Below are 11106 nucleotides of genomic sequence, written 5' to 3'. Positions count from 1 at the left end.
GGGGTTTCAGCATGTTGGCCAGGCTAGTCTCAAACTCCTGACCTCAAATGGTCCACCCGCCTCGGCCTCCCAAAGTGCTGGGATTACAGGAGTGAGCCACCACTCCCAGCCTGAATCCCATGTCTGAGTCAAACTAGACCTAAAGTTGAACCCTCTTCTGTCACATGCTAGTTATATGACCATAAGAACCTACCTCAATAACTCTGAGCCTCGATTTCCTACCTACTTACCTATCTAGCTACCAACCTATCATCTCTCTACATATCAACCTATCATTTATCTGTCTCTATCATCCTTATCTGTCTACCGTCTCTATTACCTAGGTATAATCTATCTATTGATATATACCATCTATCCATCCACATTATGTATCTCTTTATAAATTGTTGAAAGAATTGAATTTTCCCATTGTTGGGGAAATGGCTCCTCTTGCTGCATACCAACCTTGCTACAGAAAACACAGGACTTTTATTTTCCTCTCCCTCAAGGAGAGTTAGAATGAGAACTTATTTTCTCTCCACTCTGACTGCTGCCCCCAAGGGAGAGCAGTTGCTTCTTTATTGAGGAGAGCCTGGTAGCAATTGGCCACATTTTGAAGTATGGATCTCTGCACAGAAAAGGCACCTCAAGCCTTCTTCTTCTCTCTTGTTCTCTGGGAATCTCTGGCCTGCTTGAGCCTAGGTACAGTGGGTACTTGAGCTTCCAGGCAGTTCTGATCAATGCCCCATCCCCACCCCGAAAGACCTGCCATTGCATCTGGAGAGGTAAGTGAGGAGAGGAGAGAAGTTTCAGTAGACCAACTAAAGTAACAGATGCCCAAATTTCAGCAGCTTTGTATAGTAGAAGTTCATTTCTAACTCACTTAACAGTTCTGGAAAGATGTTCAGGTCAGCGAGGCATCTCTCCTTCTCAGGATCACCAGGCTACTTCCATCTGGTGGCTCCACCATCCCCTAGGGCACCACTGGAGTCCATATTCAGCGGGCTGAAGGAGAAAGCAAGATGGATTCACTCCAAGTATTAGGAGGCAATATTTGTGAATGGAAATGGAGAAGAAACAGAATTGGTCAGAAGGAGAAGTCAAGCCGTGACACAGTCCTGACAAACCAACGGCCAACCCAGTGGGGACCTCTACAGTGGATGTTACCCATTGGAGGTGTCCTTTATTGGGCCAAAATAGCTGTGCCTCATGTGGTCCCCAGAGATGGGAGGCTCCTGGAAGGGTGTGACATTGGGCAAAGTGGATGAGGCTCTGTAGCTGAGGCCGGCCCTGACGGAGGTGATGGCAGGAGACTGTCTACTGACTGCACTTGCTGCAGCAAGGCCCGTCTGGAGGCATACCTGCATGTCTACATACACAGCCACACCTCACTGTGAAGGAGTCTGGAAAATTAGTCCAGCTGTGTATCTAAGAGGAGGAGAAAGAGATTTGAGTGACAGCTAGCAGTCAGGCAATATCTTCTCCAAACTGATTTGACAAAAGAGCCCTGTACTTGGGAGTTGAATGCTACAGAAGACAGTTTGTTCTTCAGTTAGCCTTGTGTTGACTCCATCTATTAGAACCCTGCGCAGAGCAGGGGTGATGGATGCCAGGTACCTAACCCTAGCAACACTGCCTGTGAAGTGCCTAGACAGAAGGTGCATGATCAACGTGGCTTCTGTCTCCAGATTTTGTTGCCAAATTGGGCTTCTTTGAGAGTATGAACAGCCCCAACCAGAGCCCACCTAATCAGTGCTCAGTGATTTATTAAGTAAAAGTTACACAACTGCCCTTGTTTATTATGCATTGACCTCTGAGGTGCCGAGAGCCTACGATCACTCTCCTGGTCCAAGGAGATCTAAGAATAAATCCCCCACTTTGTACCAAGTGGCCTACTTTTCTTTCTCAACTGTCACCTCTGAGGTTCCAGTGGTCAAATGAAAAGTTGGGAAGCTCTCTGTGCACATCACAGCTGAGGATGCAGCTGCCAAGCTCTCCCTGCTCTGACCCTTCAAAGGAGGGCATTGGGAAATTCAAACCAAAATCGTGGCCACCCAGGGAGACTGCCTGGGTTATCACTCTGTTATCTAGAACCACAGGGACCAAGATTGGGGTACCAAACCCACACTGGTGATTCTGAGCAGGGAGCTTGGCAGGCTGCCAGCTGAGCTGGATAAGGAGCAAGCAGGTTGCAAAAGAAGTCCCCCCAGGATAGGCAAATCTCGGCCCACCCATCTTCTGCCTGCCACCCCTCAGTGGAAGCGTGGCAGAGAGTGGATGGCTGACAGAAGACGCTGATGGCCCTGTGGCAAGCCCCAGCATGTTCCCGTTAAAGAGCAAAGGAACCATCACAGGACTGGAGAGAGAAGACCATCTTTTGCTCAGGCCCTAGCTCACTCTGTGACCTTGGACAAGTGACCTCACAGAGCCTCCATGATTCATCCATTAAGTAGGGTGAGTATATCTAGTCTACCTCCTTTATGGCACTTTAAATCCTTGAGTCCATGGGCTTCCAGGGTCTGTGTACATCCTCCTGGAAGTCAATAGCTTTTCCTGTCATTTTTCTTTTTGATTTCAATAACCTAAAAAGATTTCCACACACCAACTTTTGTTCCCCCAGAGGACCATGTTATATGGAGAACTGGGTTAGTTAGTTCCTAGTCACCCAGAATCACAAGATGTGTCGTGGTTTCACGGTTTCAGACCCAGCATTTGTAAGCATGCCAAACGAATGAAGGTGGGCTTGTTTCCTACGGCTGCTATACAAATTACCATACAGATTTATTTCAGAGGCTTAAAACCATACAAATTTATTATCCCACAGTTCTGGAGATGAAAAGTGCAAAATAGGTCTTACTGGGCTAAAATCAAGGTGTCAGAAGGGCTGCGTCCCTTTTGGATGCTCTAGGGGAGAAACAGCTTCCTGCCTTTTCCAGCTTCCAGATGCTGCCCACTGGCCTTGGCTGGTGACCCCTTTCCTCATCTTCAAAGCCACAGAGTGTCATCAACTCTCCTGCCTCCCTCTTTCACTCACAAGGGCCTCTGTGATTACCTGGGGCCCACTCAGATAATCCAGAATAATTTACCCATCTCAAAATCCTTCATTCAATCATATCGGCAAAGTCCCACTTGCCACGTAAGGTAACATTCACAGCTTCCTGAGACTGGGGCATGAACATCTTTGGGGGCCAGTATTTTGCCTACCACAGAAAGTTATTATCTGAATAGTTGAATTGAAGACAAAGTGGACATAATAATAAGGAATGGTCAGAATGGCATACTGAGTCTTTCCCATGTATTCACTGATTTTCTACAACAGTACAACTATCATTCCTGTGATTTTTAAAATGTAAATGCTATTTAAAGTATTTGAAAACAATTTCAGATGTTCTGCTCTTCCCAATACAGAAATAATATTTAAAATGAAAGAAAAGCTTTATATGCTTCATGGTTTCTTCCTTTTTCTAGATTTCCCAATGCATTAAGATGTCTTATTAAAAGGAATAAAATAGATCACATGTACAGACATGGACAAATGTCAAAAATACACAGTTAAGTATAAAAAGCAACCTGCAAATCAGCATGTGTACTGTGATCTCATCTTCATAAGATAATAGATTTATATGTTTGTTTCTATGGAGAAAATACCCACAAGAATATAAGCCAAACTGTTAACCACGTTATCCCGGGGGCTGAGGAAGCAGGGGGAAGGCAGCAGTAGGCTTCCTAGTCCATCATGCCTGCAATGTAATATATAGAATAAGCTCATATTATTTTTTATAACTAGGAAAATATTAGGACAGTGCTTCTCTGTGTTTAAAGACTTAGTGGATCTTCCAAAATCCCCTTTACATTGATGGAGAATAGCATCAACCAGAATTTCACAATTCTGCCCAACCAATACAAGCCTTAGGGCCTCACCTCTGAGTGCTTCCTATTAGCTCCTTTCCAGTTCCTCCTTAGAAATGTGCAGATATGACACCTGCCATTGCAATCACAGGGAATGTAGGTCAGGTAATTAGTAACCAGACTTTGTTTTGGAAAACACTCAGTACATGCCGGTAAAATAGGTCAGTTCCTACTCCTCGGGGCAGAACCCCTGAGCTTTCAAGAGGGAGGGACCCTGGAGGTCCCTGAACATAAGCCCCTGTTGTCATACCCTGAGGCCCCGAACTAGGTCACCAGCTAGCAAGCAGCAGAGCTTGGATTCACGGCAGATGCGTGGGACTCCCAAAGTCACATTCTTCCCACTCGGCTATTCTGTGGTCAACTACTGAATAAGATCCTTCCTGGGATTCCAATCTGGACTCCTCAGAGTTTGCTGGGCCCAGATGTGCAGTAATGGCCCGCTCATGCCTCTCTTCACCTTGGGCTGGGACACTGGGGATTGTGAGGAGTGATGGGGAGCATTTAGCGGTTAGCTCAGAGATGCATGTGTAACAAATGGATCAAAAGCTTGAGGGGCTGGGCTGTTCCCATTGCAAAGCCACACCATCTGTGTTAAAGCTGTAGTCTTGACAATTTCTTAGGGAGCCTTGGTTCCCTGAAGTTTTACAGCCAGGCCTTTCTCTTGACAGAACTGAATGTGATATGATTCATGGACCTCAGAATGGTTCTGGCCAATGAGAACATGGGTGCAGACAAATCACTGAGGTTGTTTACTTCACCCACCCAGCACCAGGTGAGCTGGAAGGGTCACATAAAAAGCCCGAGATCCACCCAGAGTCTCAGGATAGGGCATTTGCCTGGGGCTCACAAAGACCTGGAGTCTGTACAGAAAGGCAGTCCAGGTGGTAACCAGCCTGGAGGCACCACCTGGCACTTTCTTATTGTACCCTTTGCTGGTGTTAGTGCAGCCACCATACTCTCCCCCAACCATGAAAGAGCATCCAGCACAGGATGATGGGGACATAGAGCATTAGTGAGCAGCACAGTACTGATTGTGTGTGACACCCCAAGGGGCCAGAAAAAAACAGGCTTTCACTACCTATGAATAAAGTCTGTCCCCAGGAAGTCATCAAGCTTTGTCTCCAATGAACTCGAATCCCAGTGACACCATATGGATCCAGCCACTGCACTGCTTCATTCTCTTGAAAGCTGGAAGCATGTGCTTTCTTCTACAGGGGTGAAATGAATAAGAACCAGAGCACCTATTCAGATTCAGCCTCCTCTCACAACCAAAGCACCTCCTCCAGAGCTGTCTAGAGTTTTGCTCTCATCAGTTCCAACTTTCAAGGACACAACGACGGGGGAAACAATCAGATCATCTCTGTCACAAATGGCTGATCCTTCTATCTCACCCAAGAGCACAGAGAAGGCCTTGGAAAAGGAGGCCTCCCACTCCCTCACTGGCTAAAAAGCCAGTTTTGATAAACGGGGAGACAATCCCCACCCAGGTCTTCTACCTAAAATCCCATTAGCGATGGCAGTGTTGGAGTGTTGGGAGGATACAAGACCAGGTCTGGGACTTCAGGAGGTGTTATTTTCCAATGGAAGGATCATGTTCCTTCTGAGCTTCTATATGCAGATGCAAAGGGGCTATGGTGAAGTCATTTTTGTGCCACTGAAAGTTGATTTGTTGAAGGCCTTCTCTTTCTTGCCTATTACTGTGGCTGGCTTTGAGAAAGGATGGAACCCATAGAACCAGAGACCCTCTAGGCTAAGTTAGAACTCAGGGACCACCCAGGAGGGAACATTCACACCACCGGAAACTTTGTAAACAAGATTGCAAAGGAGATGGATGATCTTAGGGCAAATAAAGCCCATAGAGATCTGGTCACCTTTTCAGGAGAGTAACTGCTTTTGCTGCACCGGATTTTCCATTTAGCCATCCAGGATATGCGAGAAAACACAAAAAGGCAAGTGGTTCCCTGGGTCCCCAGCCACCTGGCCAGCCTTCCCCCTCCCTCTCCAGCCCTGGAGTGGGATGAAGCATCGCAGCATTCCCTTCCCTTCCCTTCCCAAGGTTTGAAGATGACCTGGTCTAGGGGAGTGGACTACGGGGTGAACTAGTCCAGGGCCCTGAGTAGGTGCAGAGAAGGGTGTGTAGAAGAGAAGTGGAAGCCTGGGGAACACTGCTTGACTGACTCACCTGAGGCATCCCAATGCACTGGCAGACAGGCCCCATGCTGATGGAACTGCCCTCAAATGAGGCCTCTAGACAAAGAGCTTTTCATTCCTTTCTGTAGTCTGAATTTTCTTTTCTTTTTTTTTTTTTTGAGATGGAGTTTTGCTCTTGTTGCCCAGGCTGGAATGCAATGGTATAATCTTGGTTCACTGCAACCTCTGCCTCCCAGATTCAAGTGATTCTTCTGTATCAGCCTCCCGAGTAGCTGGGATTATAAGCACGGGCCACCATGCCCAGCTGATTTTTATATTTTTAATGGAGATGGGGTTTCACCATGTTGGCCAGGCTGGTCTCAAACTCCTGACCTCAAGTGATCTGCCCACCGCAGCCTCCCAAAGTGCTGGGATTACAGGCGTGAGCCACTGTACCTGGCTGAACTTTCTAAAACATCACTGTGAGCCTACAGTAGAGAACTGAGTGAATTTTCCTTGTGATTTTGTGTGCACATGCACTATCCACAGAGGGAGAAGAGAGAGGAAGATTGCTCAGTCCTCATGTCAGTTTTATGGATGGCATAGGCAGGAAGAAAGAGTCTTTCTGGAACCGTGATCAGCTAAGCACAGAAAGCAGGTGGGAGAGGAGCTGCTTCATTGAAATGAGGGTGAGGGTTTCAGGGCTCCTACCACCCAGCTTCTCTCTCTCATGGCCTCTTTGCAGAACTTCAGAGCTTCTAGAACCCTAATAAGTAGAAAAAGTCCCCCATCTAATCCAGCTCCTCAGTGTGAGGCTGCAGGAGGAGCCTAAGGGGAGGAGAGCATGACCTGTCCCATCACGCACCTGGCAAGGGCCGCACTAGGCTCCACCCTGTTTCCCCAGGAAGCTTGACCTTTACAAAGCTGCTCTTCCTCGAATGGAACCAAGTTGGAAAACACTCTGCAGGATATTATCCAGGAGAACTTCCCCAACCTAGCAAGGCAGGCCAACATTCAAATTCAGGAAATACAGAGAACACCACAAAGATAGTCCTCGAGAAGAGCAACTCCAAGACATATAATTGTCAGATTCACCAAAGTGGAAATGAAGGAAAAAATGTTAAGGGCAGCCAGAGAGAAAGGTCGGGTTACCCACAAAGGGAAGCCCATCAGACTAACAGCTGATCTCTCGGCAGAAATTCTACAAGCCAGAAGAGAGTGGGGGCCAATATTCAACTTTCTTAAAGAAAAGAATTTTCAACCCAGAATTTCATATCCAGCCAAACTAAGCTTCATAAGTGAAGGAGAAATAAAATACTTTACAGACAAGCAAATGCTGAGAGATTTTGTCACCACCAGGACTGCCCTACAAGAGCTCCTGAAGGAAGCACTAAACATGAAAAGGAACAATCGGTACCAGCCACCGCAAAAACATGCCAAATTGTAAAGACCATCAATGCTAGGAAGAAACTGCATCAACTAACGAGCAAAATAACCAGCTAACATCATAATGACAGGATCAAATTCACACATAACAATATTAACTTTAAATGTAAATGGGCTAAGTGCTCCAAATAAAAGACACAGACTGGCAAATTGGATAAAGAGTCAACACCCATCAGTGTGCTGTATTCAGGAAACACATCTCACATGCAGAGACACACATAGGCTCAAAACAAAGGGATGGAGGAAGATCTACCAAGCAAATGGAAAACAAAAAAAAGGCAGAGGTTGCAATCCTAGTCTCTGATAAAACAGACTTTAAACCAACAAACATCAAAAGAGACAAAGAAGGCCATTACCTAATGGTAAAGGGATCAATTCAACAAGAAGAGCTAACTATCCTAAATATATATGCACCCAATACAGGAGCACCCAGATTCATAAAGCAAGTCCTCAGAGACCTACAAAGAGATTAGACTCCCACACAATAATAATGGGAGACTTTAACACCCCACCGTCAACATTAGACAGATCAACAAGACAGAAAGTTAACAAGGATATCCAGGAATTGAGTTCAGCTCTGCACCAAGCAGACCTAATAAACATCTACAGAACTCTCCACCCCAAATCAACAAAATATACATTCTTCTCAGCACCACACTGCACCTATTCCAAAACTGACCACATAGTTGGAAGTAAAGTACTCCTCAGCAAATGTAAAAGAACAGAAATTATAACAAACTGTCTCTCAGACCACAGTGCAACCAAACTAGAACTCAGGATCAAGAAACTCACTCAAAACCACTGAAATACATGGAAACTGAACAACCTGCTCCTGAATGACTACTGGGTACATAATGAAATGAAGGCAGAAATAAAGATGTTCTTTGAAGCCAATGAAAACAAAGACACAACATACCAGAATCTCTGGGACACATTTAAAGCAATGTGTAGAGGGAAATTTATAGCACTAAATGCCCACAAGAGAAAGCAGGAAAGATCTAAAATTGACACCCTAACATCACAATTAAAAGAACTAGAGAAGCAAGAGCAAACACATTCAAAAGCTAGCAGAAGGCAAGAAATAACTAAGATCAGAGCAGAACTGAAGGAGATAGAGACACAAAAAACCTTTCAAAATATCAATGAATCCAGGAGCTGGTTTTTTGAAAAGATCAACAAAACTGATAGACCACTAGCAACACTAATAAAGAATAAAAGAGAGAAGAATCAAATAGACACAATAAAAAATGATAAAGGGGATATCACCACCGATCCCACAGAAATACAAACTACCATCAGAGAATACTATAAACACCTCTACACAAATAAACTAGAAAATCTAGAAGAAATGGATAAATTCCTCGACACATACACCCTCCCAAGACTAAGCCAGGAAGAAGTTGAATCTCTGAATAGACCAATAACAGGCTCTGAAATTGAAGCAATAATTAATAGCTTACCAACCAAAAAAAGTCCAGGACCAGACGGATTCACAGCCGAATTCTACCACAGGTACAAGGAGGAGCTGGTACCATTCCTTCTGAAACTATTCCAATCAATAGGAAAAGAGGGAATCTTCCCTAACTCATTTTATGAGGCCAGCATCATCCTGATACCAAAGCCTGGCAGAGACACAACAAAAAAAGAGAATTTTAGACCAATATCCCTGATGAACATCGATGCAAAAATCCTCAATAAAATACTGGCAAACCGAATCCAGCAGCACATCAAAAAGCTTATCCACCATGATCAAGTGGGCTTTATCCCTGGGATGCAAGGCTGCTTCAACATACGAAAATCAATAAATGTAATCCAGCATATAAACAGAACCAAAGACAAAAACCACATGATTATCTCAATAGATGCAGAAAAGGCCTTTGACAAAATTCAACAACCCTTCATGCTAAAAACTCTCAATAAATTAGGTATTGATGGGATGTATCTCAAAATAATAAGAGCTATCTATGACAAATCCACAGCCAATATCATACTGAATGGGCAAAAACTGGAAGCATTCCCTTTGAAAACTAGCACAAGACGGGGATGCACTCTCTCACCACTCCTATTCAACATAGTGTTGGAAGTTCTGGCCAGGGCAATCAGGCAGGAGAAAGAAATAAAGAGTATTCAATTAGGAAAAGAGGAAGTCAAATTGTCCCTGTTTGCAGATGACATGATTGTGTATTTAGAAAACCCCATCGTCTCAGCCCAAAATCTCATTAAGCTGATAAGCAATTTCAGCAAAGTCTCAGGATACAAAATCAATGTGCAAAAATCACAAGCATTCTTATACACAAATAACAGACAAACAGAGAGCCAAATCATGAGGGAACTCCCATTCACAATGGCTTCAAAGAGAAAAAAATACCTAGGAATCCAACTTACAAGGGATGTGAAGGACCTCTTCAAGGAGAACTAAAAACCACTGCTCAATGAAATAAAAGAGGACACAAAGAAATGCAAGAACATTCCATGCTCATGGATAGGAAGAGTCAATATCATGAAAATGGCCATACTGCCCAAGGCAATTTATAGATTCAATGCCATCCCATCAAGCTACCAATGACTTTCTTCACAGAATTGGAAAAAACCACTTTAAAGTTCATATGGAACCAAAAAAGAGCCCACATTGCCAAGTCAATCCTAAGCCAAAAGAACAAAGCTGGAGGCATCATGCTACCTGACTTCAAACTATACTACAAGGCTACAGTAACCAAAGCAGCATGGTACTGGTACCAGAACAGAGATATAGACCAATGGAACAGAACAGAGCCCTCAGAAATAATACCACACATCTACAACCATCTGATCTTTGACAAACCTGACAAAAAAAAAGAAATGGGGAAAGGATTCCCTATTTAACAAATGTTGCTGGGAAAAGTGGCTAGCCATATGTAGAAAGCTGAAACTGGATCCCTTCCTTACACCTTATACTAAAATTAATTCAAGGTGGATTAGAGACTTAAATGTTAGACTTAAAACCATAAAAACCCTAGAAGAAAACCTAGGCAATACCATTCAGGACATAGGCATGGGCAAGGACTTCATGGTAAAAACACCAAAAGCAATGGCAACAAAAAGCCAAAATTGACAAATGGGATCTAATTAAACTAAAGAGCTTCTGCACAGCAAAAGAAACTACCATCAGAGTGAACAGGCAACCTACACAATGGGAGAACATTTTTACAACCTACTCATCTGACAAAGGGCTCATTTCCAGAATCTACAATGAACTCAAACACATTTACAAGAAAAAAACAAGCAACCCCATCAATAAGTGGGTGAAGGACATGAACAGACACTTCTCAAAAGAAGACATTTATGCAGCCAACAGACACATGAAAAAATGCTCATCATCACTGGCCATCAGAGACATGCAAATCAAAACCACAATGAGATATCATCTCACACCAGTTAGAATGGTGATCATTAAAAAGTCAGGAAACAACAGGTGCTGGAGAGGATGTGGAGAAATAGGAACACTTTTACACTGTTGGTGGGACTGTAAACTAGTTCAACCATTGTGGAAGACAGTGTGGCGATCCCTCAGGTCTAGAACTAGAAATACCATTTGACTCAGCCATCCCATTACTGGGTATATACCCAAAGGAATATAAATTATGCTGCTATAAAGACACATGC

At 44.1% G+C, this 11106-nt stretch overlaps 1 long non-coding RNA gene across 1 annotated transcript in view; it reads right to left on the bottom strand.

Annotated features, from left to right (window-relative positions):
* Positions 1-216: 216 nt before the first annotated feature.
* The window catches only part of LOC129469309 (uncharacterized), a 91713-nt gene continuing 80823 nt past the window's right edge, over positions 217-11106 (bottom strand). Inside the window, exon 3 of the long non-coding RNA XR_008653001.2 lies at positions 217-984. This is a non-coding gene — a long non-coding RNA (uncharacterized lncRNA). The remainder of the gene's footprint in view (positions 985-11106) is intronic.

This window comes from Symphalangus syndactylus, chromosome 2 (genome assembly GCF_028878055.3).
Source record: "Symphalangus syndactylus isolate Jambi chromosome 2, NHGRI_mSymSyn1-v2.1_pri, whole genome shotgun sequence".
NCBI classification, from domain to species: Eukaryota; Metazoa; Chordata; class Mammalia; order Primates; family Hylobatidae; genus Symphalangus; species Symphalangus syndactylus.
This window is presented reverse-complemented; position numbering and strand designations above follow the sequence as displayed.